General features: G+C 52.0%; 1 protein-coding gene across 4 annotated transcripts in view; it reads right to left on the bottom strand.

Annotated features, from left to right (window-relative positions):
* LOC139754032 (tyrosine-protein kinase CSK-like) overlaps window positions 1-26,887 on the bottom strand; it is a 135,205-nt gene that overhangs the window by 89,765 nt on the left and 18,553 nt on the right. For 2 of the 4 annotated variants that reach the window (XM_071671009.1, XM_071671011.1), the window contains exon 2: window positions 17,089-17,228. The exons of 1 other annotated variant lie outside the window; for it this stretch is intronic. The gene's annotated coding sequence lies outside the window, so the exon portion shown is untranslated. Of the gene's footprint in view, window positions 1-13,225; window positions 13,431-17,088; window positions 17,229-26,887 lie in introns of those variants that run through there. One more of the 4 variants, XM_071671010.1, reaches the window with a different exon arrangement.

Genomic DNA, 26,887 nt, shown 5'->3' on the forward strand with positions numbered 1-26,887 from the left:
CGCCCACCCCACCCGGACTTAACGACCCAACACACCCAGACCTGACCCATTACATGGTCAGTCTTAATGCCTTCTTCTGTCTACACTGGCAACCCACTGAGAACTATCCTCATCAAGTCCTCTTCCTTCCCACAACGGTTCCCTCACATCTACACCACAACCACCAACATTTCACTAGTTATAAAGTTATATTTCATTAATGATTTGAGTGGAAAATCCCAGGGAGGAAGAGTACTAAATTTCAAGAAATATTCACCTTTTGAAACCAAACCTTAGCCGCTAAGGTCGAGGCACACAACACAGCACGAATCCTGGGGACCATTTTTCAGACTTTTCCTGCCTGAGACTTTGACCGTTGCGCGCCCGAGAGTCACGCATATCAAGACTTTGACCAGACCCGTAGAGACCCGGGGCTGATAAGGCTCGCCAGACCCAACCCAGGTAGGGGCGATGGTAGCACAAACCCGGGGCTGCTGGCCAGACCCAAGAGAACCCGGGGAGAAAAGTGTCGGTAGGAACGGCGTAGCGAGACGTGCTCCCCTCTGTAATATTTAGCGAGGCCGATGGATTTCCAGCAGCTCTCAATACTGCACGGCCGAGATGGACGACATAGATGGAGACTGCGGGGCTACCTACACTGGAAAGCGTAAATGGAAAGTGAATCATGATGAAGAGGCGAACATTCGGAACAGCACGGCGTGATGGAGGACAAGATGGGCACTGAAGGACGATGGAAGGTTGCACAATCATTCCTGCATATAGATAGATGGAGGACAGAGAAGGAAACTGAAGGATACTGAGGAGATGAACACTTAATACCAGATGGCTAGCGGGAGTGTACACAGATGGAAGGAGGCAAGTCCTATGACAAAATGATGGACATTCAAATCTCAGTTTCCCAAAACAAAAGAGAGGGAAAGAGTGTTGAACAGGTGACACACGTTCGGAAAAGATAAACCACCCCTCCATCTTGCTGGCCGGATATAAGAATGAAAATTGAAAACCTTTGACTGTCAAAGAGCAGTTACTCCGGTATGTAACATGTACAGAGTGAATACTTCATATTCACAAGGGCCACTGCCTTCATAGGGAGGGGGGAAGTTCTAGTGCATACTTTACAAGACACTAACGTCTTATGAAAAGTACAAGTTACAAGGGATACTAACCACCATGGGATTACAGAGCTACAAGATGCCTACCTTGTACTCACTAGGGCCAGTGCCTTCCTGGGGGCAGCAAATAAATAGGTACTTTACGTTTACTAGTAATACGACCTTCCTGGGGAGAGATGATATACAAGGTGCACATATCCCTTAATGTTTTACAGGGGAGTTTGTGCCTCACTGGAAAAAAAAAAAGACCATAGTGACAGAAACAGAGGAATGGCCTCGACACTGGTGGAATATTTTATTTCTTAAAGAAACAACAGATGTCGGGTGCATTATATATTGTTAACGTCCTGACAAAAAAAAATGAAACTGCATCAACAAACATAAAACTATATATATATATATATATATATATATATATATATATATATATATATATATATATATATATATATATATCGCTACCTCGTTAACGCGGGAGACAGCGACAAAGTATAATAGATATAAATAAAATAAATATACATATTGTCAGAGAGAGAGAGAGAGAGAGAGAGAGAGAGAGAGAGAGAGAGAGAGTCATTACATATTTGTACTGTACAGTGAGGGAGTTCTACACTGTGGGGTCCCCCATCTCTTGACCTTACCCTACTACCGTACAACTTTTCAAACTTGTTTCTGATGATCCCACATATTCATAGTTTCACCACCCAGTTTATTCCATTCTTGCACGACTCTCACCACTACAGTAGCACTGTATTATGTCTTTTCTAACCAGTCCTTTTTGCCTAATTTCAAGTTATTGATTCTAGTCGTTCCATCTCTGCCTCTTTGGAGGAACTCTTGAACTGATGATATCATCCAAATGATCAATTCTCCTATTGCTCTTCTCTCTCTCTCTCTCTCTCTCTCTCTCTCTCTCTCTCTCTCTCTCTCTCTCTCTCTCTCTCTCTCTCCCATGGTGGGCATATCTACGAACTCTAACCCCCTCAGTGTACCTCACTTCTCTCTTAATTCCGACACCGTCTTTGCTGCCTTTCTTTGGAGCTTCTTCATCAATTCTGTGTGCTTGTGTGAGTTCGGCGACACACGTGAGCAGCATAATGTAATTCTGGTCCACTACAGGATGTAAACACTGCTGAATATTTCTTTATCGATGAACCTGAGAGTGTAATTCTCATACCACCACCACCACAATACCTGCCTCCTCTACGGTTCCCCGGAGATGACGCCTTGGTGACAGGTCACTTACACTGTGTGTGTGTGTGTGTGTGTGTGTGTGTGTGTGTGTGTGTGTGTGTGTGTGTGTGTGTGTGTGTGCTTACGTCTAAGGATGGGGGGGGGGGGTGGTAGAATGGGCCCACTAGACACTCAACCATTACCTAGACCCCAAACCACAGCAGAATAAATACTCAACACACACACACACACACACACACACACACAGGGGAGTGAGTGCAGGTCATGTGGGCGGGGGTGTGAGGGCATCCCTCCTCCCCCCCTCCTAGTAACCAACAGCATCCGGCCTCAGCCCATCCCGACCCCCCTACTCAACACTGTTTACATGGACCACACACTCACCCCACCTTCCACCTTAGTGCCCCCCTCCCCCCCCCCCACACACACACACTCAACATCACTACAGCCACTTTACAACACTGTCTAAGGAGACTGTGTTATGAAGTTGTTCCTCAGCCAGACTGACCATAAGGTCAACATGACATCTTGTTTCCCAGACCCAGGGGTCAGGTCCTCACGCCCCTCCCGCCATCCTACCAGACTATGGTAAGGTACACGTCTTAAGATAAGGTCAAGGATAGACTTGGGACGACGTGATGCGATGACTAAGTAGCCCCAGAGGGAAGGATGGTGTGGTGTGGTGTGGGGCGGTGTGGGGTGGGGCGGTGAGGTGTGGTGTGGCGTGGTGTGGTGTGGGGCGGTGTGGTGTGGGGCGGTGTGGTGTGGGCTGCTGTACAGGTTCATCCCATAACCCTCATGATCAGCAGCAGGTATAAGCCTGGCTACAACATGGGACGGGCAAAGCTTTCACAACACAGCACTGAAATGGTTATGAATAAGTCAGGGCAAAGTATTATCCACCACAATGACCATCAAAAATAAGTAAGGCCATAAGTAGTTACGGATTACATTATATATATTTATATATATATATATATATATATATATATATATATATATATATATATATATATATATATATATATATATATATATATATATATAAACAATTTACTCGTCACGGCTGAATTGCTTAATGGTAGCGAGATGAGCCCAAAGTATTGATTGTGAGAGTGGCTGGCTACTGAGGCCAAACCAGCAAGAGATAGCTCACGTGTTGGTTTAGATAAGATAACACATTAATCTCGAGACCTTACACCAGATAAGCTACTACTGTGAAGCCCTTAAATATTCCTCCTTACGAGGAATCAGTTCATCTGGCTTGCCTCACCAAGATGATGATACTCCAAGCAGGGACTGACTCAAGCCATACTCAGCTTTCATGGCAGCTCCCACAACAGAGCGCTTGGCCAGTCTAGTGCTGACTCCCAGGTTACAACATGGGCAGGAATGACAAAGCAGGAGGGACACGTGTGGCGGGGCTGGACTGGTGAATAACTCAGTAGCAGGGTAGGTTACCCAGACTGGAAACTCTGTGACTTAGTTACCACATTCATATTCAGTGCACCAGATGGTGACCCACGCCAAAACTTACCGTACAGCTGAAGAACGCAGACCCTTGTTGCCCTGCAAATCAAATGTAGTGCCAGCCAACCAGTCAGCCAGCCAGCGAGCCAACTACCCAGCCAACCAGTCAGCCAGCCTGCGAGCCAACTACCCAGCCAACCAGTCAGCCAGCTAGCGAGCCAACTACCCAGCCAACCAGTCAGCCAGCTACCCAGCCGGTCACCTCGGGAGCCTACTTGCCTGCCCCAAGGGCGTGACGCCAACATTTCATTAAGCTAATGTTGGCATAATTAGATTAAGAGAAATTAATTAGAAAACAGACACATCCTTCCTGCCTTAATCAAGAGTCAGTCAGTCAGCGGACCGACAGCAACAGTTCCATGGTTTTCTCTGGGTATTAATGACGGTACGACCCTTGAGCACGACGTTACGACCATCGAGTTCGAAGATACGAACGACCCTTGAGGATGACGGTAGGAGCTTTGAGCACGACGTTAGGACTCCTGGGTATCACTGCCTTCCTTTACCCGATCCTTCTGGGTCAAGGCAAAGGTCGTGCCATCATACTCAAATGGTCGTAGTTAAGTAGTTCAATTCTGACCGCCACCCTACCGTTAGGATGTCCATGATAACTGTGGTTCATCTACTTTACTGACACTTTTACGTTTTCTGCGACAGGTTCTCTCTTATCCTAACAACCAATCCCGAGCTGCTGCGTTGACCAGTCTTCCTGTGTGTGGCCGCAGCCCGCACCACAACAGCCCTCCAAAACCCAAGCTGATCTGGTCAATATTTATCCCCGGCTTTCGTCCAGTGTTGCACGGGCTGATCCATCAAGCTGCTATTTTGCTGTTACTGATGAGAACAACACCAGGACCCCTGCTATACACAAGAGTATTTCTTCTTTAATGGTTCCACTGCCATCCTTACCTTTCCACAATGTCATCCCATGGCTCTTCCACGACTATGACATCTGTAGACAAGTCATTTCGATCATCATGGACTCGTCGTGTTCAGGCCTTGTGTGTCTTCCTCTTAAGAAGAGTCATACTCCCCTCACCTTGTGGGTAGTGTTCTTCGTTTCCCCCAGTGTAATCCTACTGTTTCAACCAACATGTGAAGATATACCACTCCGGGTGGTGGGCCTCAGTCCGGACGCTCTTCGTCCTTGACCAAGTACTCGAAAACGTACGACTCAGCGACCACACCACCTACAACCTGGACACTGTGAGCCTTGATGGTCTACCAGTGCATCTCCCAACCCTGGTACCTGCACCAGTGTGAGGTTCTTCCCTGCCAGGTACTACACTCTTTCCAGGTTTCCGGGTCGCGCCGTCGCAGGAAGACCTGGCTACTGGTTCCTCATCGTCCTGTCGCACCTCTGATCAGGTCGAACCTAGCACTACTGTGTGTGTGACCTGACCTGACCTGCCTGGATACTAGGGAGAGGCTAACCCGCTAGAGCAAATGTGACCACATACCACACACCCCTACCAAAGACCACCTCACACCTGAGACGCCGTGGCTGAGGGCCAAATGCCCGGCCGGCCAATATCTCCTCGTCCATTCCACACATTTCCGCATCAATATTCACACCTCCGCCGGGAACCTAAATCCCTCCCCCTCGCAGGCCATCCTCCCCCCCCTGGCAGACGCGACTGGCTCCCCAGACGCGCGCCGTCTCTCGCGTCCCTCTCCACCATTCACACTTTCATCTCGGCTTAAGCGACTGTTAATCTATTTCCAATATTTGCTCTACATGAAGGCGGAGCGTTAATGAGTCTCGCCTCCTCCCGCGGCCAGAACACTCCCACCCACCCTGATCATACACACACACACACACACACTCCTCTCACATCCCTGCCTCTGCTCTTTTGTCTCTCACACACAAGTGCAACGCTGAGAACGCCTTCCCCTTGCGCACACGTCTGAATGAATAGGTCCACCACAGCCCGCGGTGTGAGCCGCCGGAAGAGGCCCTCAAAGTGGAGCCCTCCCTCCCTGCTGGTCACTGATATCAACAGTCTAGTGAATCACACGTGAATATGGCCAGAGGACACAATTCACCTCTGGCCTGAGAAATAAGATCTTCATCTGGGGTCAGGACATGGAAGCGTCTATCCCATAGTCTTCCCCTGCCTCCGTCCCTTCTACCACCACCTATCCCCTTATCCCACAGTCTTCCCCTTCCTCCGTCCCTTCTACCAGCACCTATTCCATGGTCCTTCTCTGCCTACGTCCCCTCTACCAGCGCCTATCCCACAGCCCCTCCCTAACTCTGTCCCCTCTCCCATTCCTTATCCCACGTACTTTCCCCCCGCCTACCCATCCCATCCCCGGAATTAGCATGAAGGCGGCCACTATCCACTCGACGATGGGGTGGTTGCACAACGGCCAGAGCGCCACCAACCGCACACAGACACACCACCATCACCGCCACCACAATACATCTACCCATCACCAGTCTACCGGGACACCACCACCAACATCATCCACCACCGACAACAACAAACACCATCAATTTTCAAAGTACCACCACCACCACCACCACCAACAACAACAACAGCAGCAACAATAATAACAACAACAAGTACTCACAGTTTACGCAGAGCGGCAAACGGCGTCAAGTTCCATCCTGTACATAAATAATCTCGCTGACAACACAATAATAACCTGAGGTTCCTGACGATATTACTGTATTATTCACTGTATCATCCGCTGTATTATTCAGCCGGATATTGGCTGGCTCTACGCAGCCAAGAGAGAGAGAGAGAGAGAGAGAGAGAGAGAGAGAGAGAGAGAGAGAGAGAGAGAGAGAGAGAGAGGGGCGGGGGGGTTGTTCCACCAGCCTAGGCAGCGCGCTGTGAACTACTAACCCCCCCTTTCCCCAACTCTATCCAGAGCCGGAGATCCGAGTGGAGCTGGCTCTAAGCTCTCACCTTTACTACTGTGTATGTGTGTGTTTGTGTGTGTGTGTGTGTGTGTGTGTGTGTGTGTGTGTGTGTGTGTGTGTGTGTGTGTGTGTGAGGTCCTCTTCCGTATCCATCCCGAGACTGATTACCTGACTAAGGGATCAGATACCAGCAGTACCGACCCCCTACTCCCGTCTCATGTAAACATCATCAATGGAGGTTTCAAGGTACCGACACACACACACACACACACACACACACACACACACACACACACACACACACACACACAGAAGGGAATGCAGTCATTAACACGTAGGGAACTCATTCTATGTACTTACAACTGTTGTGACATGGTATTAACCCCCTGAGCACGACAGTATGAGCCCTGAGCACGACAGTATGATCCCTGAGCACGACAGTATGAGCCCTGAGCACGACAGTATGATCCCTGAGCACGACAGTATGAGCCCTGAGCACGACAGTATGATCCCTGAGCACGACAGTATGATCCCTGAGCACGACAGTATGATCCCTGAGCACGACAGTATGAGCCCTGAGCACGACAGTATGATCCCTGAGCACGACAGTATGATCCCTGAGCACGACAGTATGATCCCTGAGCACGACAGTATGATCCCTGAGCACGACAGTATGATCCCTGAGCACGACAGTATGATCCCTGAGCACGACAGTATGATCCCTGAGCACGACAGTATGATCCCTGAGCACGACAGTATGATCCCTGAGCACGACAGTATGATCCCTGAGCACGACAGTATGATCCCTGAGCACGACAGTATGATCCCTGAGCACGACAGTATGAGCCCTGAGCACGACAGTATGAGCCCTGAGCACGACAGTATGAGCCCTGAGCACGACAGTATGATCCCTGAGCACGACAGTATGATCCCTGAGCACGACAGTATGATCCCTGAGCACGACAGTATGAGCCCTGAGCACGACAGTATGATCCCTGAGCACGACAGTATGAGCCCTGAGCACGACAGTATGAGCCCTGAGCACGAAGGTACATATGTACGATCCTTGAACACGACAATACTATCATTATCATTACCCACGAGGGTATGACCCTTTGGTTATGATGACCTGATCTCTGACCTATAACCCTTTACATATCAGGTTAAAGGTCAGGCTCATCAAACCCAGGGTTGGGCACTGTCATGCCCCGGGAGCACACCAGTTGCTCCCACAAAAGCCCCAGCGATGTATGCAGATGCCGGCTACAACTTGACACTCCTCCAACACGGAACGCGAGTCACGTCCGCTCCACACGCCGGACACACGAATGGATCATATCCGTGTCCGGGAGGTGTGTGTGTGTCTGCTGGCCGTTCGTACGTACACATGCCAACATCTTCCTCCACAAACTACCACACACGGACGGACCACTGACAGACCCAGTGGATAGCCCCTCACACTCCCTGAAACCGTGACGACGCACTCGCCTCCCAGGAAAACTCCTGGGATTATGTAGGATTTCCGCGGTTTGTATCGTGAGCGGAGGCAAGATATATGGCCCCTCCTGCAGCAGTAGGTGCTGCAGCCATGCCACGCCAGCCACCTCACTAACCGCTCCCTTATACTTTATGACGACGTGATCCGGGAGCCAATATCACTCCAGACCCGCAGAACGACCTTTCGAACGATTCCAGACCCAATCATCGACCCTCAGCACGACTCCAGACCCGCCTTACGACCTTCAGCACGACTCCAAACCCACCTTACGACCTTCAGCACGACTACAGACCCACCCTACGACCTTCAGCATGACTCCAGACCCGCCTTACGACCTTCAGCACGACTCTAGACCCGCCTTACGGCCTTCAGCACGACACCAGACCCACCCTACGACCTTCAACACGACTCCAGACCCACCCTACGACCTTCAACGTTATGGGGCAGGCTTTACATACTGTACACCCCCGGCTCACACGTTCGGCCAGTACTAGCGAAGCACACTAGTCGATAACCGGATCAATGTAGCAGAGCAGTACTAGCGGTAGTAGTAGTAGTAGTAGAGTGGTTACGACATCTACCCACGTGACCAGTCTCGCTCGTTGGTGTGAGGACAGTGGTCCTCGCATGCTCTGGTAAGACCTCTACCCAACAGCTTATGACAAGAGGTCAAGCTGTAGAGAGGGAGGGAGGGATGGCCTCAGGCACCATGGTAAGGTGTGTGGAGGAAGGAACACGTAAACCCTACGATATACAACACATAACACAACACCCATAACTTATGTCACGATCTACCAAATATCAATAACTATAGCAGGCATCTGCTGGGTGTTGCGCAGCAGCAGCATGGCGACAGAAACTACGGTCGTGCATTCATAACAAAACTTCATCTTCGAGATGTAGAAGAACGGTTCAGGGGCAGCGGGCCTTCGGAACGCCCGCCCGCCACCAAGTAAGAACCACACGTAGGCGTCAACCAGTTCTAACAAGAGTCGCTGTACGTGTCATCCAGCTCACACAACAGGATGCACAACAGTCCGCCGCTGCTCTGGCAACACCTCCAAACAGGAGGGGGGTCTTCCGTTGCCGGCCAGGATGATGATGTAGTCATGATATGACATTAGTGATACATCAAGAGCTACTAAAGTCAGCGGTGAGCCTCTGTATGTGTGTGTGTGTGTGTGTGTGTGTGTGTGTGTGTGTGTGTGTGTGTGTGTGGGTCATCAGGCAGTATTGAGTGAGTCGGGTCGGCAGGTGGCCATCAGCTGGCTGGGTCTGGTGCAACAGCTAGGATGAACCTAGCCATCCTCCAACCCCCCCAAGCAGGACGGTGCGTCTAACGATTCGCCAGCTCTCAGTCTGGCACCTTTACAATGCAATGATTCTGATTTTTTTTTCCTTTGGTCTTAACATTGGCGAGTATATTCTGCACTCCCACCCATCCTGTGGGCGAGGAGGTGCGCAAAAGAGGATACAGAGTGGGCACAAAAGGTCCAGGAACTGGGCCTCGGTGATTGAATTACTGCCCGTTTTCTGGTGTGCCATCGCTGGCACAGGTCTGGTCTCTCTCTGCGAGTGTATTGGTGCATTTAGATGGATGTGTGTGTGTGTTGTGTATGATGTGTGTCTTGTGTATGTGTGTTGTGTTGTGTATGATGTGTGTGTGTGTGTTGTGTTGTGTATGACGTGTGTGCCAAGAGGAATTCAATTTCTTGTGTTGCAAGACTGTTGAAGTGTGACCCTGCAATTACCGGCTGGGGTTATTGATGCAGCAGTGGAGGGTGTTGATGGCTAACCCCCCCTCCGCTTTACTAACTCCTGGCTGGTCATTTTAAAGACGATGCCTCTCTAAGGTCAGTAGTTAACGAGTGGAGCTGGCCACTCACTCTCCTGATGCCTCGTATTTCTCAGATCCCCCCCCCCCTACCTTCCCCCACCGACCTCTTGGCCACTGGATATTTTCTTATCGTACCGGGGGGGGGGGGGTCCACTTCTCGGGGCCATATCATTTGGATGAGGGATGTGCTGGAGGTCGGGCAGTAAGCTGACGGCAGCCACCCGACCCTAAGGTAAGCTTGAGTGAGACCCTCTGGGGCTACACAGGTGGACTGGCGCCTCCCTCACCTCGAGCTCTCACACCAACATCATCAAGTCTTGAGGCAACCTAGTGGCAGGGTGGAGACCTCGGCGCTAAAGTACCCTCTCCATACAATAGTTTACTCCTTCAGTACAACAATTTACCGCCTTCTTCATAAGGTTGACTATACTAAGTAATCTTTGTTAGCGGGAGAGTACACATTTGCCCCAGGTGTTCATAAAAAGGTGAGGTGAACTATACAGAGAGTTATCGTAGTGTTTGAATGCTTGACACACGTCAGCAACAACATTCATCATGAGAACAAAGCTTCTTGACTCTGTTTATCTTTCCCTGCGGCTTTACATCCGGTAGAGGGAGTACAGAGGTTTGTGCCAGTGTCCCCAGCAAGTGCATTGTGCACCCCCATGTGTATTGTGCACCCCCATGTGCATTGTTGTGCACCCCCATGTGCATTGTGCACCCCCATGCTCATCCTGCGAGCGGTAGCGCAAAAAGGATGACAAGGGTCACAAAAGTCAGACCCCAGTGGGTCGATAAGACATAAGATGTTACAATTCGTATTTTAGTACATACATTACATAGCTTCATAAGGTAAGTGTGTGTGTGTGGGGTGTGGCAACCTTCCCCCCCTCACACACACACACACACACACACACACATACAACGTCCCCATTGTGTGACCACAGAGCGGGACACTGACTGACGAGAGCCCAGGTCGTGCATGATGGAGGCTGACGGTTCCTGTTGGTGTGATGTAAACGTGTACTTCCTAATTTCTTTCTGAAGTATGATTTTTCTTTTTTATTTCAGTGACTTGACATCAGGAGGGAAGGAATGACCAAGACGGAAGAGAAAATCCTGGATGCAGTAAGGACATATCTCCATATTGCACCTCCAGCCTCCCCCCCTTGCGTTTCCCTGAGGCCTGTTCCCAACACAACTTACGTCCAGGTGGTACAGGTGGCACAGGTGGTACAGGTGGCACCGGCCGCTCGGATGATAACAGACAGGTGGGCCACTCTTCCCGTGACCCACAATACTAGTGAAATACGCTACTGTGACGTAGTGTCTTCCCCTCACTCCAAGTGGTCTGCTCCATCACCCTTCCCCCGACACATGCTACTGGATTCACTGCATAATTAAATATTTTTTTCAGTATCATCTCTACTTCCCATCACATATGCCGTGCCGCGGGCGAGATGCTCCTGGCACTCCACACGAACCTGAGTGTGTGGTGTGTGTGTGTGTGTGTGTGTGTGTGTGTGTGTGTGTGTGTGTGTGTGTGTGTGTGTGTGTGTGTGTACGGCTGATATAGATACGGGGATTAGTGCATTGCAGATGATCACATCATCGAGTTTCAAGGGCTAGTGGTGAGGGCCAGGTTGAGGAGAAGAGATAAGAAAAAGGGGGAAAAATGGAGGGAACATGTGGTCAAGTGGGTGCGTGAGAGCACTTTGTACGTTCCTTGTATCACAAGCAGTTGGATTCGAACCCTTAAGTTAACTTGCTGATGGTTACGACACGGGGGTACAGTGAGTGGCTTACCCTCAGGATCGACCCTGAAGTATCACACACCCGTAGGGTCATCCCTTCATCCTCAAGGGCCGACGGCAGGGGACAACAGCGAACTCAAGTCAGCCATTTCGCTCACAGCTACTGACCCAACTACTATCGCAAACCAACGTCATTATCAGACCAAATAATGAGAGAGAGAGAGAGAGAGAGAGAGAGAGAGAGAGAGAGAGAGAGAGAGAGAGAGAGAGAGAGAGAGAGAGAGAGAGAGAGAGATAACAAGGCCATACAGCGACGGATGTTAATGAGGCAATATATATTCCATCTCGAAATGCAGGAGGACAGCGTTAGGTCAGAGCTGAAGAAGCTTCCACGACACGCTGGGACGCGGGAGGGCTGGCCACCACGACTGCCAACTGTGTCATCATCCTCTGGTGGTGGGGGACGTGACACCCCTCCTTCGCTGGAAGCTTCGTTGGGGTATGATGACATCAAGACCCCAAGGGCAAGGAGGGGCGTGTGGGGTGTCCACAGACAACTCAAAAAACTCAGTTTATCTTCATGTGTCTGCTCACAGGATCAACACGGCCTCCGGCTTCCTTCAGTAAACCATCCAGGCGGCACTTTTTCCGTAAACTGGTAAAGTATGTCATAATGATCACACTGGTCAGAGGCGCCACACTACACGGTGTGTTCAAACTGTTGGGTGAACAGAGAGGGGTGACTTCCCTGGCTGTGTACCTACACCACCACCAGGTGGCCCTGGGCATAAAGGTTTCAGGAGGTATGTAAGAGCCAACACTACTACGTCAACAGCGTATCATTCCGCCCGCTACACCGATCACTCCTGGCGCCCGGCCAGGCTAGCTAATTCTATCACCTGCTCTAATGTGTGTGTGTGTGTGTGTGGGGGGGGGGGCTTCTAAGACCCACCTGCTCTAGTGTGGGGTCTCTCCCTCAACCCACCTGCTCTAGTGTGGGGTCTCTCCCTCAACCCACCTGCTCTAGTGTGGGGTCTCTCCCTCAACCCACCTGCTCTAGTGTATGGGGGAGTCTCCCCAACCCGCCTGCTATACTGTGTAGCGCCTCGCCTCCCCCGATCCACCTGCTCTAGTGTGAGGTCTCGTCTCCACATACCCCTAAGATCATTTGTTTACCCACACTAGTCACAAATACCCTCCACATACCACAATGAACCTCACACACTTACCGCCAACTTTACTCACAAAACACCTGGCAACATCTCGTCTTACACCTCCACTTTGCAGTGTGGCCAGACACTCCTTAGGGAGTGGTCATGTCTACCGACGAAACCTCTCCAGGTAATACGGATCCACCGACACACACAGTCTATCCACACGGAGTAGACGGCATCCCTAAACATACGTACTAGAACACTAGACATACTACACCTTTTTTAGCTTCTTAAGAAGGTACAACAGGTCCCACGGTGGTGTTGTAGAGGGTGATGGAAATGTGGCTGGTCATTCAGAGCGGGTACAGGAGTTAGGAGAGAGGATGCACCCTGGGCTACACTCTGGCTGCCATGGACGAGACTGGCACTGCAAGTGGCCATCACCAGCAGGTGCCTCCTTGTGCTATGTGCTCAGGACACCCGGCAAGAGGGACCACTGTGTGTGTATGTGTGTGATTACTTGTTCTTGGCACTATACGTGGAAGGGGGGCGGTGGTCTACTACGCTCGTGGGGGGCGCCATCTCTTGAGCCTTAGCCCTACTACAACCTATGAGTATCGCCTCCCATGGTTGCCCTCCGCCCCCAGTGACTCCCTCCTTGTGTGCACATTTCTTCACCTGCTTCAGTCCTCCCTCCTGGCGACATAGCTGCGTCAAACCTGGGGGAGGGGGGAGTAAAAGTGGGGTAGGGGGTAGTTGTGGTGGTGGGGGGGGATTAGTGGCAGGGCGGGGCAGTAGTGACAAGGCGAACGGTAGTGGCGCAGAAGGGTAGTAGGGACGGGGATGGGCGGAGTCAGCAGTTAGGGGGCGGGGCAGTAGTGGCCGAGCGGGGTAGTGGCGGGGCAGTAGTGGCCGAGCGGGGTAGTGGCGGGGCACTAGTGACAGGATGGGGTGGGGTGGCAATAGCGGGACGAGGTGGGGTGGGCGGGACAGTGGTGACGGAGGCGGGAAGTGGTCACAGCGGCTCTAGTGCGTCACAGGTGGGAGGGGCACTAGAGGCGGGACGGGGCTGTAGTGACGGGGGGGCGGGGCAGTGCTGCTGTAGTGACGAGGGGGCGGGGCAGTGCTGCTGTAGTGACGGGGGGGGCGGGGCAGTAGTAACGGGGTGGGGAGGAGTCACAGCCGGGCTAGTGCGTCACAGCTGGAGGGGGGAGGGGGGGAGGGGGGGGGTAGCGGGGTGAGGGTGAGGGGAAGGGCTTACGCGCAGGAAATCCTCTTATGACGTCAACCGGCATGAGGCAAAGTAGAGAGAGAGAGAGAGAGAGAGAGAGAGAGAGAGAGAGAGAGAGAGAGCGTACCTACCCACCAGGTAAAACGAGCAGTGGTCATGAGGGAGGGGGGGAGGGGGTTGCTGGTAACGTGCATGTCCGACAATACTGTTGTTGGTCGCCTCAGCGCCGCCGGCGCACGCACGCACGCACGCACGCGCACACACTGCCCACTAGTACGACCGTCGTGAGCTGGCGTAACCCACACCTCCTCCTCCTCCTCCTCCTCCTCCACCACCAGGCTGGTGCTCAGGGCTTCACGACCCGGCCCTTCCTTCCTTTCCGCTTCTCACTGCCTCCAGCAAAGCCGTGATCAAGTCTCGAGATCTTTCTTGACAGCAGGATCTCCAACAATCCTCCAGAAATTCTCCTCCACCTCAAGTCATGCGTATATCATATCTTGGTTACCTTCTTCTTTCTGGTCTGTACTGTTCAAGATCTCTCTCAGTACTTGATGACCGTGTTCCACACTCCCTCACCCTTGGAAAGCAAGCAACTCTGTATTTACTTCCAGCCTCTTGAACTCAGCTTGACCTAACCACAACAGTATTAATAGAGCTACTCCTTATATATACACACTGGGCATTTCCATCATCAGAACTCTCTCTCTCTCTCTCTCTCTCTCTCTCTCTCTCTCTCTCTCTCTCTCTCTCTCTCTCTCTCTCTGAGAGGGAAAGTGTAGGGGATGGGAAAGAAAGTTGCATTCATCTGCTTTGCACGTGACGCCTGGGTAAGTGGGTGACAGAGGATCAGATGAAGGCGACACACACACACACACACACACGGTGCGGGATGACAGCAGTGGTGTACGCAGGTGATGAGGTGGAGAGGTTGGTGTGGACGGTGAGTTATGTGAGGCATGGAATGGCTCACAGTGTGAGGACGACGCCTCACGAGGGCAGGGCAGAGCAGACACACACAGCCTCAGTGTCAGGAGGAGAATATGTCAGTCAGGTCATCATGAATGACGGGCGGGGATTCCAGGACACGAGATGACCTCCCACACCTTCTGTTGTGCCAGCTGGTGATGGGAGTATCCCAGGTTGTACTGGGTGGTGATGGGAGTATCCCAGGTTGTGCCAGCTGGTGATGGGAGTATCCCAGGTTGTACTGGGTGGTGATGGGAGTATCCTAGGTTGTGCCAGCTGGTGATGGGAGTATCCTAGGCCTACACCCTCCCCCCCCCCCCCAGCATCTCGACCTGGCCGTAGGCTAACCCTCTCATATTCCCCGCGCCCCCTCCCCCTCCCCCAGCCTGACCGTAGCCACTGACGAAGAGAATCATTTTGAGACGATTGCCACACAGAGTCGGTCATGGAGCGGCGTGATGAATGTGATATAACTCAGGACGAGAGAGAGAGAGAGAGAGAGAGAGAGAGAGAGAGAGAGAGAGAGAGAGAGAGAGAGAGAGAGAGAGAATGCCCTAAGGCTGGCGACATCAAACACTACACTGGGAGGGGAAGGGGGTGGAGGATGTAGCCAAGAAGATCCACTTACTACACCTTCCTTCCTCCCCAAAACACCTCCCCCTCCCTCCCCTTTTGTGTACACCAGCTGGTCTGTGTGTGTGTGTGTGTGTGTGTGTGTGTGTGTGTGTGTGTGTGTGTTATATCATCATACACACACAAGGAAGAAGAATAACCTATACTGTGGGACACAATGTGCACCTTCCTCACCAACCCCACCTGGGCACAGCCTCTGGGTGATTAATAATATAGTAATTGGCTGTTGACGAAGATGGTGATGACCACAGTGGCACTTCCCATCACCAGCAGGTACAACCTGGGTTAATCCCATCACCAGCCCGTACAACCTGGGATAATCCCATCACCAGCCCGTACAACCTGGGATAATCCCATCACCAGCTGGTACAACCTGGGATAATCCCATCACCAGCTGGTACAACCTGGGATAATCCCATCACCAGCTGGTACAACCTGAGATAATCCCATCACTAGCTGGCACAACCTCGATCAGCTGATTCCCGTTTTTCCTTTCACAGGGGAGACTCCGGCGTCCTTGCCTCCCTCTCCCTCTCTCTCTCTCTCTCGCACACACACTGGTCCTTCTTAGGTTAGGTATTGATCCACCAACCTGTTGCTCCGGTCTATGCATCACCCCCCCCCCCTCTCCCCCTAACCCCTACTCCTCACCCACACACCCGGTCACCTCTAACGGCACGCGAGTGGCAACAGTCTGGCCTTATCACCAGCAACACCATCAGAGGTCAATGAGTGACCCTCGACCCACCAGACCTCCAAAAAAAAAAAGAAAATGCAAGTCCTTCAGTTCAGAACCACTTCTTTAAGGACCACATCTGTGTGTGTGTGTGTGTGTGTGTGTGTGTGTGTGTGTGTGTGTGTGTGTGTGTGTGTGTCTTGCCAGCTAGCTTACATGCTAACAAGAGGAACATCTTCATATCGACAACCACACAAATCATCTTTACATCTAGGCGGCCGATTAGTACAACGTTACCGACCCCTTTACATGAGAGAGCCTGGTCTGTGACCCAGCTCACGGTAGGCACGACTTCATCCGCCGTAATCAAGGGTTCGAGTCCTCATTTAAGGGGTCGTCCAGCCGTCGTACTGAAGGGGGTTAAGGATGGAGGACCCCTGAGAGGCACAGCAAGACTGGCACACTTCCACCTACCACAAGATGGACTGTGTCGTCCTTGCTTCCGGCCTCGTTCTCCTTCCCCCGTGTTCTCTCTGGTGTAAACACTGTCATTCAATTCAGTCTCTGTTCATTTCCAGTCTTTCCTGTCTGTCTCTTCTGTCTCATACTTCCATGCTTGTGTATCGTCTCTTACCTTTCCACGACCACGGGGTGTCTCCGGCGGCCCAGTCCACCTCCTTACACTTCACCGCGGACCACCTGAGGTTGTGGTCAGACGCAGACCGGACCTTCCCATACCCTGAAGACCATCGTAAACACGTCGACGGAGCTTACCTGAAACAAACAAACAAAACCATCAACAAGAGAGAGAGAGAGAGAGAGAGAGAGAGAGAGAGAGAGAGAGAGAGAGAGAGAGAGAGAGAGAGAGAGAGAGAGAGAGAGAGGTGGAGGTCACCTCGAAACACACATCTCGTACAACTTGTACAAATTTCCATCACGTGACATGTACATCATACCACTCTGTCTCCCTCAGTTACGCCATTTGGAAACAGTATGGACCCCACAATGCCTCATTTATATTACTAATTAAAGTCTATGCTATTTTGTAAAGTTGGTAATGAAGGCATTCACAATTTTGGGCCCTGAATAGAACGCCTTTAATTGCCTAACATGAGGCAGTCATTCAAAAAAAAAGAATACTAATAATAATACCTTACCCTAGGTTGAATTCCCACTGCAGACTGCAACATGAGCACATCGTCCATATTCAGCATCGTTCACATTATTCAAAACGTGAAAATCCCATTCACTCTGACGTCGGGCGTGACACTCGGCCATCCGCCCGCCCGCCACTCTCTCTCTCTCTCTCTCTCTCTCTCTCTCTCTCTCTCTCTCTCTCTCTCTCTCTCTCTCTCTCTCTCTCTCTCTGTGGAATTCGATTTTGGAAGCACAGGAGCGAAGTGCCCGCCCTTCCTGACCACAGTACCCGCCTCCCCTCGCCTGTATGACGACTGTCATCACTATGGTAAGAGCTACAGTAGGTCCCCTGCACTGCTGCTGGCCCGACATGTACACCACACACCCAACACTTGAACGTACACAAACACGCACATGTCTCACACCCGTCTTTTCCAGGATGGACGTCGACATATGTAAACATAATATGGTCCATCCTGTGTCATGGTGCTGATGACGTCAGCTGCAGATAGTGGCCCGGATGGTGATGCCTCCATCATCATCATCATCATTATCACCACTGCCTCAGCCAACGCTGCTCTCACCATCTCTACCACACCACCACCACCACCTGGTAGATGTTTCCAGCAGCCAGTAGACTAATACCCAATTCCAGGTTAACCCCTTCTAGCAGGGCGGAATCGACCCCTGAGTAGGAGTTTCTTGACCTTTGACCCTAAGTTTAAGGGTCAGGTCTTCACACACCCATAGGGTTCTCTCACTCTCTCCTATAGCTCCAGGGTCGTACGGACCGACACGTCGTGCTCACGAACTGTATCGGTACGCTCGTCGTACCGGTCGTACCCAAAGGGCCGTACCGTCGTGCTCAAGGAGCGTACCATCGTGCTTAAGGGCCGTACCGTCGTGCTCAAGGACCGTACCGTCGTGCTCAAGGACCGTACCGTCGTGCTCAAGGACCGTACCCTCGTGCTCAAGGACCGTACCCTCGTGCTCAAGGACCGTACCCTCGTGCTCAAGGACCGTACCCTCGTGCTAAACCGCCGTACCGCCCAGCGCAAGACGGTCAACAGCTGTCAGTGTGAACCATTTACTAAAACACTGACGTAGTTGCTTCGAGTCGAGGCTTTCACACGCTGCCCTTGTCCTCGGCTGACTCAACAGCCAGATAGAACACCGTTACACAGGGGCTGGGGAGGGAGAGCTGCAACGCCCTCCAGGGCCAGATACAGACAGACAGAACACCATCAGACACAGGAGGGCTACAACTCCCTCCTGAGACAGAAACAGACAGACTGAACACCATCAAGGGGTTATAACTCCCTCCTGGGATAGAAGAAAAAAGCCCAGTTCTAATACGGTAGCATCTCGTGTGTCAGTACAAGACCTGATCGTGTTACCCACATACAGTCATGACCGTCTTCATGCAAGGTGTCGGGTGAAATTTACCCAGCTGTCCCCAACATACAGAGGCAGGCACACTAAGCCCCGCCTGCACGGCGTGGTACGACACGTGAGCACGACGACCCTTGAGCACGACAACATTCGACGAGTATGACAACCTGGTCTACGACCTGACCTTTTCGGATCAGGGTCAAAGGTCATGCCTCACAGGAAAGCGTCCGTACATCTTCAAGAGGAGACAACCCCAATGGGAGAGGGTCATGGTGGAAGCGGGTGGAGGTTAAGCTGGGTCGATTTGGGTCGAGATATCACAACACAAAAATCAATGGTAAAAGAAAAGGTTAGGTCTATGGACATCAATGGCTCCTGATGTCACAAACAACTATATAAACCTATACACATTTGGTATAGATGGCTGTAAAAACCTATACACACCGGGTGTGGGCACAGATAAGAGAGAAAACAGAGAAAGACGAAAAGGAAAATGATAAGACCAAGCGACATTAAATATACGAGTTTTTCCACCCGTCTACATGGTCAAGGGCAGGAACAGGAGCTGCCATGGGAAGCAGGAGAACAAACACACACACACACACACACACACACACACACATGAGGACATGACAGTGCTGAACTGGATTGCCAGATGCCACAGGAGAAGCTGGCGAACACGGCAGCTGAAACAACATAACGTGAGACCCACTAGTCGGTCTGGAGATATACTTGCAGAATGTGACGCTACAAGACCCTGCCTGCCACTGTGTGTCTATACCCTGCCCCTTGCTTACGTCAGGGACCCGTGCATCGACACAACCGAAAGAGGGAGGGATGAACAGCTACGGGGGCTGGGTGTGAGCCAAGTGTTCCCATCCAGGACTCGAACCCGGGGCCTGTGGTGTAGGAAAATAAGTGCAGCATGGTGTTATGAGGTTAGGTTACTGTGCGCTCAGCAGGAAAGAAAAAATAGGACGAAAAAACTAAATTTTCTAAGCAATCATCATGAAGGCATGAACAAAAGTAACGAGTAAAAAAAAAAAGAAAACGGCAGAATGAAAATAAAAGAATAATATCATGCTATTCTGGGAGGAGGCATAAAAAACGGAATGCACGTCTGTGAAGAACGAGAGCGAGCAAGACAAGAATGGCCGACTACTGGCCTTAGGAAAAAAGAAAAAAAAATAAGAAAAAATTTGTCTGAAAGTTGGCTATTACTTCTGGGGCAGTGATTGGTGGTGATGACGAGGGAGATGTGGGCTAGAGCCTGGCTCACTAGGATTACAGTCAGCAGCAGAGTACAGCAGACATCAGCCAGAGCTAGTGTGAAAGTTATATGGCAGGAGGAAGAGGAGGAAGAGTGAGCCCCAGGCGGGAGGGACGCCAGCCAGTATGGACGTGAACAGCCTTAGTTCTCCCGTGGGGTGGAAAATACAACATTGATAATGTCACTTGACAAACCTTAACCTGAAATAGTACACTCCCAGTCAAGAGGAAGAGGCGAGATATATATACGTAGGCGAAGGATACACCATATATATATATATATATATATATATATATATATATATATATATATATATATATATATATATATTTTTTTTTTTTTTTTTTTTTTTTATACTTTGTCGCTGTCTCCCGCGTTTGCGAGGTAGCGCAAGGAAACAGACGAAAGAAATGGCCCCCCCCCCCCATACACATGTACATACACACGTCCACACACGCAAATATACATACCTACACAGCTTTCCATGGTTTACCCCGGACGCTTCACATGCCTTGATTCAATCCACTGACAGCACGTCAACCCCTGTATACCACATCGCTCCAATTCACTCTATTTCTTGCCCTCCTTTCACCCTCCTGCATGTTCAGGCCCCGATCACACAAAATCCTTTTCACTCCATCTTTCCACCTCCAATTTGGTCTCCCTCTTCTCCTCGTTCCCTCCACCTCCGACACATATATCCTCTTGGTCAATCTTTCCTCACTCATTCTCTCCATGTGCCCAAACCATTTCAAAACACCCTCTTCTGCTCTCTCAACCACGCTCTTTTTATTTCCACACATCTCTCTTACCCTTACGTTACTTACTCGATCAAACCACCTCACACCACACATTGTCCTCAAACATCTCATTTCCAGCACATCCATCCTCCTGCGCACAACTCTATCCATAGCCCACGCCTCGCAACCATACAACATTGTTGGAACCACTATTCCTTCAAACATACCCATTTTTGCTTTCCGGGATAATGTTCTCGACTTCCACACATTTTTCAAGGCTCCCAAAATATATATATATATATATATATATATATATATATATATATATATATATATATATATATATATATATAACCTAGCCTGAGCCAGGTACCCAATGGATGAACAGCTGAGTTGACTGTGGACCGACTGCCGCAACCAGGATTCGAACCTATGTGCTCGACCCTGGGCAGCCCGTGAATGCATCACGGTCAGGAACGTCGGCGCGAGGTACGACCCTTGAGCACGACGGTTCGACCCTTCAGCACGACGGTACGACCCTTGAGCACGACGGTATGACCCTTGAGCACGACGGTACGACCCTTGAGCACGACGATGCGACACTGTGAGCATCGTCGTGCTCGAGGGTTCGTGTTATCTGTGGCAGTGCATAACATCCAAGCACCGCTGCTGAGGCCATTAGAGGTCGACCCAAGAAAGAGGTGGTCAAACCCCAGGGAACGAGCTGTCCTCCACGAGAACGTCGGTAGACTGTGTGGTGGTGCGGAGGCGTCCTCTCCGCCACAATGAATGACAAAATGAAGACTAAGTCCCACCTAATGAAACTACTTTAGTGTGCGGAGCGAAAAAAGCATGAGGCACTCTAGTGGTGTGCTAGACCCTGTTCACCGGGTCACACTGGAGGAGCGAGCTCTCTGATAGCAGTATGATATCATACTAGTCAAAACCCATCCAAGGATATTTGCTTTCATAAAATCATTTGGTCTTACGGAAACCCTAAACCCGTGTGCAAGTATGGGGGCCATCACTATCCCTGGCTTACCAATGTGAGGGGGGGGGTGGGGGGATGTCCTTGGCCTACCAATGGGAGAGGGTCATAGATGGCCTTGGCTTAATGTGAGGGGAGGTTATGGATGATCTTAGCCAATCAGTGAGAGGTGGCCTTCGATAGCCCTGGCCTAAAAGAAAGCAGGAGGGAGGCCTTGAATGACCCCCTGGCATGGATGGTCACCTCAGGTCAGGTACATACAACACCTGATGCAAGGCTCCACCATCTGAAGGGATGCGACAGCCTGAAGTTGGTCAGGAGTGACATAAGCTCTCCATACTATCCTGCAGCAGACAACCTCGACCTACTTTACCATCCTGTCTCCCATCTATATAGATTACGAGTTGAGGATACTATTACCGTACCGTACTGGAGCATATAACCTGTTCCTGAACCATCATGGTCTGGTGTTACCTGTCCTCCTCATGTACACCCACCCACCCACCTCCTCCCGGGCAAGACAGTGAGTGTAGCCCTCGGGGGCGTGTTTTTCCCTCCCCCAAGCAATGACTCCTCTCCTCCTCCTCCTTCGCTTCTCCTGTAAGAGTACAGAGCGCGGCGCGGGGGCCGACATGAGTAACATCGCCAGAGAGGAACGTGCTGCGGTCGGGGGAGGGGGGGGAGGGGGGGGGTTCATCCTGAGAGAGAGTGGGAGAGGGGGTTCATCCTGAGAGAGAGTGGAGAGGGGGTTCATCCTGGGAGAGAGTGGGAGAGAGGGTTCATCCTGAGAGAGAGTGGAGAGGGGGTTCATCCTGAGAGAGAGTGGGAGAGAGGGTTCATCCTGAGAGAGAGTGGGAGAGAGGGTTCATCCTGAGAGAGAGTGGGAGAGAGGGTTCATCCTGAGAGAGAGTGGAGAGGGGGTTCATCCTGAGAGAGAGTGGAGAGGGGGTTCATCCTGAGAGAGAGTGGAGAGGGGGTTCATCCTGAGAGAGAGTGGAGAGGGGGTTCATCCTGGGAGAGAGTGGAGAGGGGGTTCATCCTGAGAGAGAGTGGAGAGGGGGTTCATCCTGAGAGAGAGTGGAGAGGGGGTTCATCCTGGGAGAGAGTGGAGAGGGGGTTCATCCTGAGAGAGAGTGGAGAGGGGGTTCATCCTGAGAGAGAGTGGGAGAGAGGGTTCATCCTGAGAGAGAGTGGAGAGGGGGTTCATCCTGGGAGAGAGTGGGAGTGGGGGTTCATCCTGGGAGAGAGTGGGAGTGGGGGTTCATCCTGGGAGAGAGTGGAGAGGGGGTTCATCCTGGGAGAGAGTGGGAGTGGGGGTTCATCCTGGGAGAGAGTGGAGAGGGGGTTCATCCTGAGAGAGAGTGGAGAGGGGGTTCATCCTGAGAGAGAGTGGAGAGGGGGTTCATCCTGGGAGAGAGTGGAGAGGGGGTTCATCCTGAGAGAGAGTGGAGAGGGGGTTCATCCTGGGAGAGAGTGGAGAGGGGGTTCATCCTGAGAGAGAGTGGAGAGGGGGTTCATCCTGGGAGAGAGTGGGAGAGGGGGTTCATCCTGGGAGAGAGTGGAGAGGGGGTTCATCCTGAGAGAGAGTGGGAGAGGGGGTTCATCCTGAGAGAGAGTGGAGAGGGGGTTCATCCTGGGAGAGAGTGGGAGTGGGGGTTCATCCTGGGAGAGAGTGGAGAGGGGGTTCATCCTGAGAGAGAGTGGAGAGGGGGTTCATCCTGGGAGAGAGTGGAGAGGGGGTTCATCCTGAGAGAGAGTGGAGAGGGGGTTCATCCTGAGAGAGAGTGGGAGAGAGGGTTCATCCTGAGAGAGAGTGGAGAGGGGGTTCATCCTGAGAGAGAGTGGAGAGGGGGTTCATCCTGGGAGAGAGTGGAGAGGGGGTTCATCCTGAGAGAGAGTGGAGAGGGGGTTCATCCTGAGAGAGAGTGGAGAGGGGGTTCATCCTGAGAGAGAGTGGGAGAGGGGGTTCATCCTGAGAGAGAGTGGAGAGGGGGTTCATCCTGAGAGAGAGTGGAGAGGGGGTTCATCCTGAGAGAGAGTGGAGAGGGGGTTCATCCTGAGAGAGAGTGGAGAGGGGGTTCATCCTGAGAGAGAGTGGAGAGGGGGTTCATCCTGGGAGAGAGTGGGAGAGAGGGTTCATCCTGGGAGAGAGTGGAGAGGGGGTTCATCCTGAGAGAGAGTGGAGAGGGGGTTCATCCTGAGAGAGAGTGGAGAGGGGGTTCATCCTGAGAGAGAGTGGGAGAGAGGGTTCATCCTGAGAGAGAGTGGAGAGGGGGTTCATCCTGGGAGAGAGTGGAGAGGGGGTTCATCCTGAGAGAGAGTGGGAGAGGGGGTTCATCCTGAGAGAGAGTGGAGAGGGGGTTCATCCTGAGAGAGAGTGGAGAGGGGGTTCATCCTGAGAGAGAGTGGGAGAGAGGGTTCATCCTGGGAGAGAGTGGAGAGGGGGTTCATCCTGAGAGAGAGTGGAGAGGGGGTTCATCCTGGGAGAGAGTGGAGAGGGGGTTCATCCTGGGAGAGAGTGGAGAGGGGGTTCATCCTGGGAGAGAGTGGGAGTGGGGGTTCATCCTGGGAGAGAGTGGAGAGGGGGTTCATCCTGGGAGAGAGTGGAGAGGGGGTTCATCCTGGGAGAGAGTGGGAGTGGGGGTTCATCCTGGGAGAGAGTGGAGAGGGGGTTCATCCTGAGAGAGAGTGGAGAGGGGGTTCATCCTGGGAGAGAGTGGGAGAGGGGGTTCATCCTGAGAGAGAGTGGGAGAGGGGGTTCATCCTGGGAGAGAGTGGGAGAGGGGGTTCATCCTGAGAGAGAGTGGGAGAGGGGGTTCATCCTGGGAGAGAGTGGAGAGGGGGTTCATCCTGGGAGAGAGTGGGAGAGAGGGTTCATCCTGAGAGAGAGTGGGAGAGGGGGTTCATCCTGGGAGAGAGTGGGAGAGGGGGTTCATCCTGGGAGAGAGTGGGAGAGGGGGTTCATCCTGGGAGAGAGTGGGAGAGGGGGTTCATCCTGGGAGAGAGTGGGAGAGGGGGTTCATCCTGGGAGAGAGTGGGAGAGAGGGTTCATCCTGGGAGAGAGTGGGAGAGGGGGTTCATCCTGGGAGAGAGTGGGAGAGAGGGTTCATCCTGAGAGAGAGTGGGAGAGGGGGTTCATCCTGGGAGAGAGTGGGAGAGGGGGTTCATCCTGGGAGAGAGTGGGAGAGGGGGTTCATCCTGGGAGAGGGGGTTCGGTGTTATATTTTTCGTCACATCCTTCTGAGATAAGGTTGTCAGGCCGACGCTGCCACCACCACTCCCCTGCCATCGCTACTGACCCCCAAGCATCAACGCCACTGGGTTAGGTAAGTAACGACGCCACTGGGTGATGTACCTACGCTACTGAGCCAAGCATCATCGTTGGTGAGTGACGTATGAACGCTACTGACAGGTGGTCATTGTGTCGCATGATGACACAGCCACATGCATCCTGTCATGCACCATCCAAAGACATAAGAACCCCTCCCAACACACTAACCCCCCCCCCCCCACACACACACACACGGGCCTAAGTGGTGTAGTGGCATGCGTTGCTGACCACGAATCAGCACGGGCTCGCTCGAGGGTCGAACTCACACGGGCTCAAATCTCTGGCGCAGGAATCGGCCCACAACCAACACACGTGTCCACCCTCCCATCGGAGCTGGTCGATAAATGGGTACCTGGCTAAGGCTGGGGGGTATGTGTATGCGTGTATACACCCGGCAGTAAAGACATGGTACGTATATACAGGAGACGGGGCAACGCGAGTGGAAAACTCTCTCCACAAACACACGAATTGTTTTATCATTCTAATTACACGCACAAGCCAGACGGGGACGCTGCTGGGTTAAGAGAAAGGGGCTCCTTAGCCAGAGGACGGGGGGGTTTCCTGGTCAGGGAACAGGGACCTCCTGGTCTCCTGTCGTGGATCCTTCTCAAGCACTGGCTTGATATGCCACTCTTGAGGGGGATGGGACAAATCGTGAGGGATCACAGAGGACGAGGGGACACGCTGTGAGGGGACACGGAGGAAGAGAGGACACAGTGTGAGGGGACACGGAGGACGAGAGGACCCACCGTGAGGGGACAAATCGTGAGGAGACTGCCCGAGCCTCGACCATGACCCACCCCCCCGAGGTATCACATCCCCATCATGACATACGACCCGGGACGACCAGAAGCCCGTTACGACAACACTGACGTAACTAACGTAAATACTCGCACCATGGCTCATGTTCCCGGGGGACGGGAGGCAGCTCCCTTATATTCTTGTTTCACTTATACCCTGACTCATCCTGGTTATCTTATACCTCACCATATCCTGATTTTGTTTAACTTATATCCTAACCCATCATCATCCTGGTTAACTTATACCCTGATGCATCCTGCAGCTGGTTAAGTTATAGCCTGATACATCCTAAATTTGGTTAACTTATATCCTAATCCATCCTTACCCTGGTTAACTTATACCTAAAAGACCTGAATGTCTCTGTGTCTGGGTGTCTCTGGTGGTGATGGTAGAAGGGAAAGGTTTATACCACAGCGCCGTACATGTAATGGAGGCAGAGGGGGAAAGGTGGTGGCACAAGGAAGCAGGCAGCTAGGTGGTGGCACAGGGAGACACGTAGGTGGTGGCACAGGGAGACATGTAGGTGGTGACACAGGGAAGCTTGTAGGTGTTGGCACAGGAAGGTAGGCAAGTAGGTGATGGCACAGGAAAGCTTACAGGAGGTGGCAGAGGGAGGCAGACAAGTAAGTGGTGACACAGTAAGACGCGTAGAGTGGGAGGGATGGAGAGTGCCAGGCAGGCACTACTGGCACTGTTGTGAGTTGGGGTTGGCAGCGGTGCTGGCCGTGTGCCCTCCTGCCACCACCTCACCCCACACAAGAGCACAAACACAAC

This window comes from Panulirus ornatus, chromosome 16 (genome assembly GCF_036320965.1).
Source record: "Panulirus ornatus isolate Po-2019 chromosome 16, ASM3632096v1, whole genome shotgun sequence".
NCBI lineage: Eukaryota > Metazoa > Arthropoda > Malacostraca > Decapoda > Palinuridae > Panulirus > Panulirus ornatus.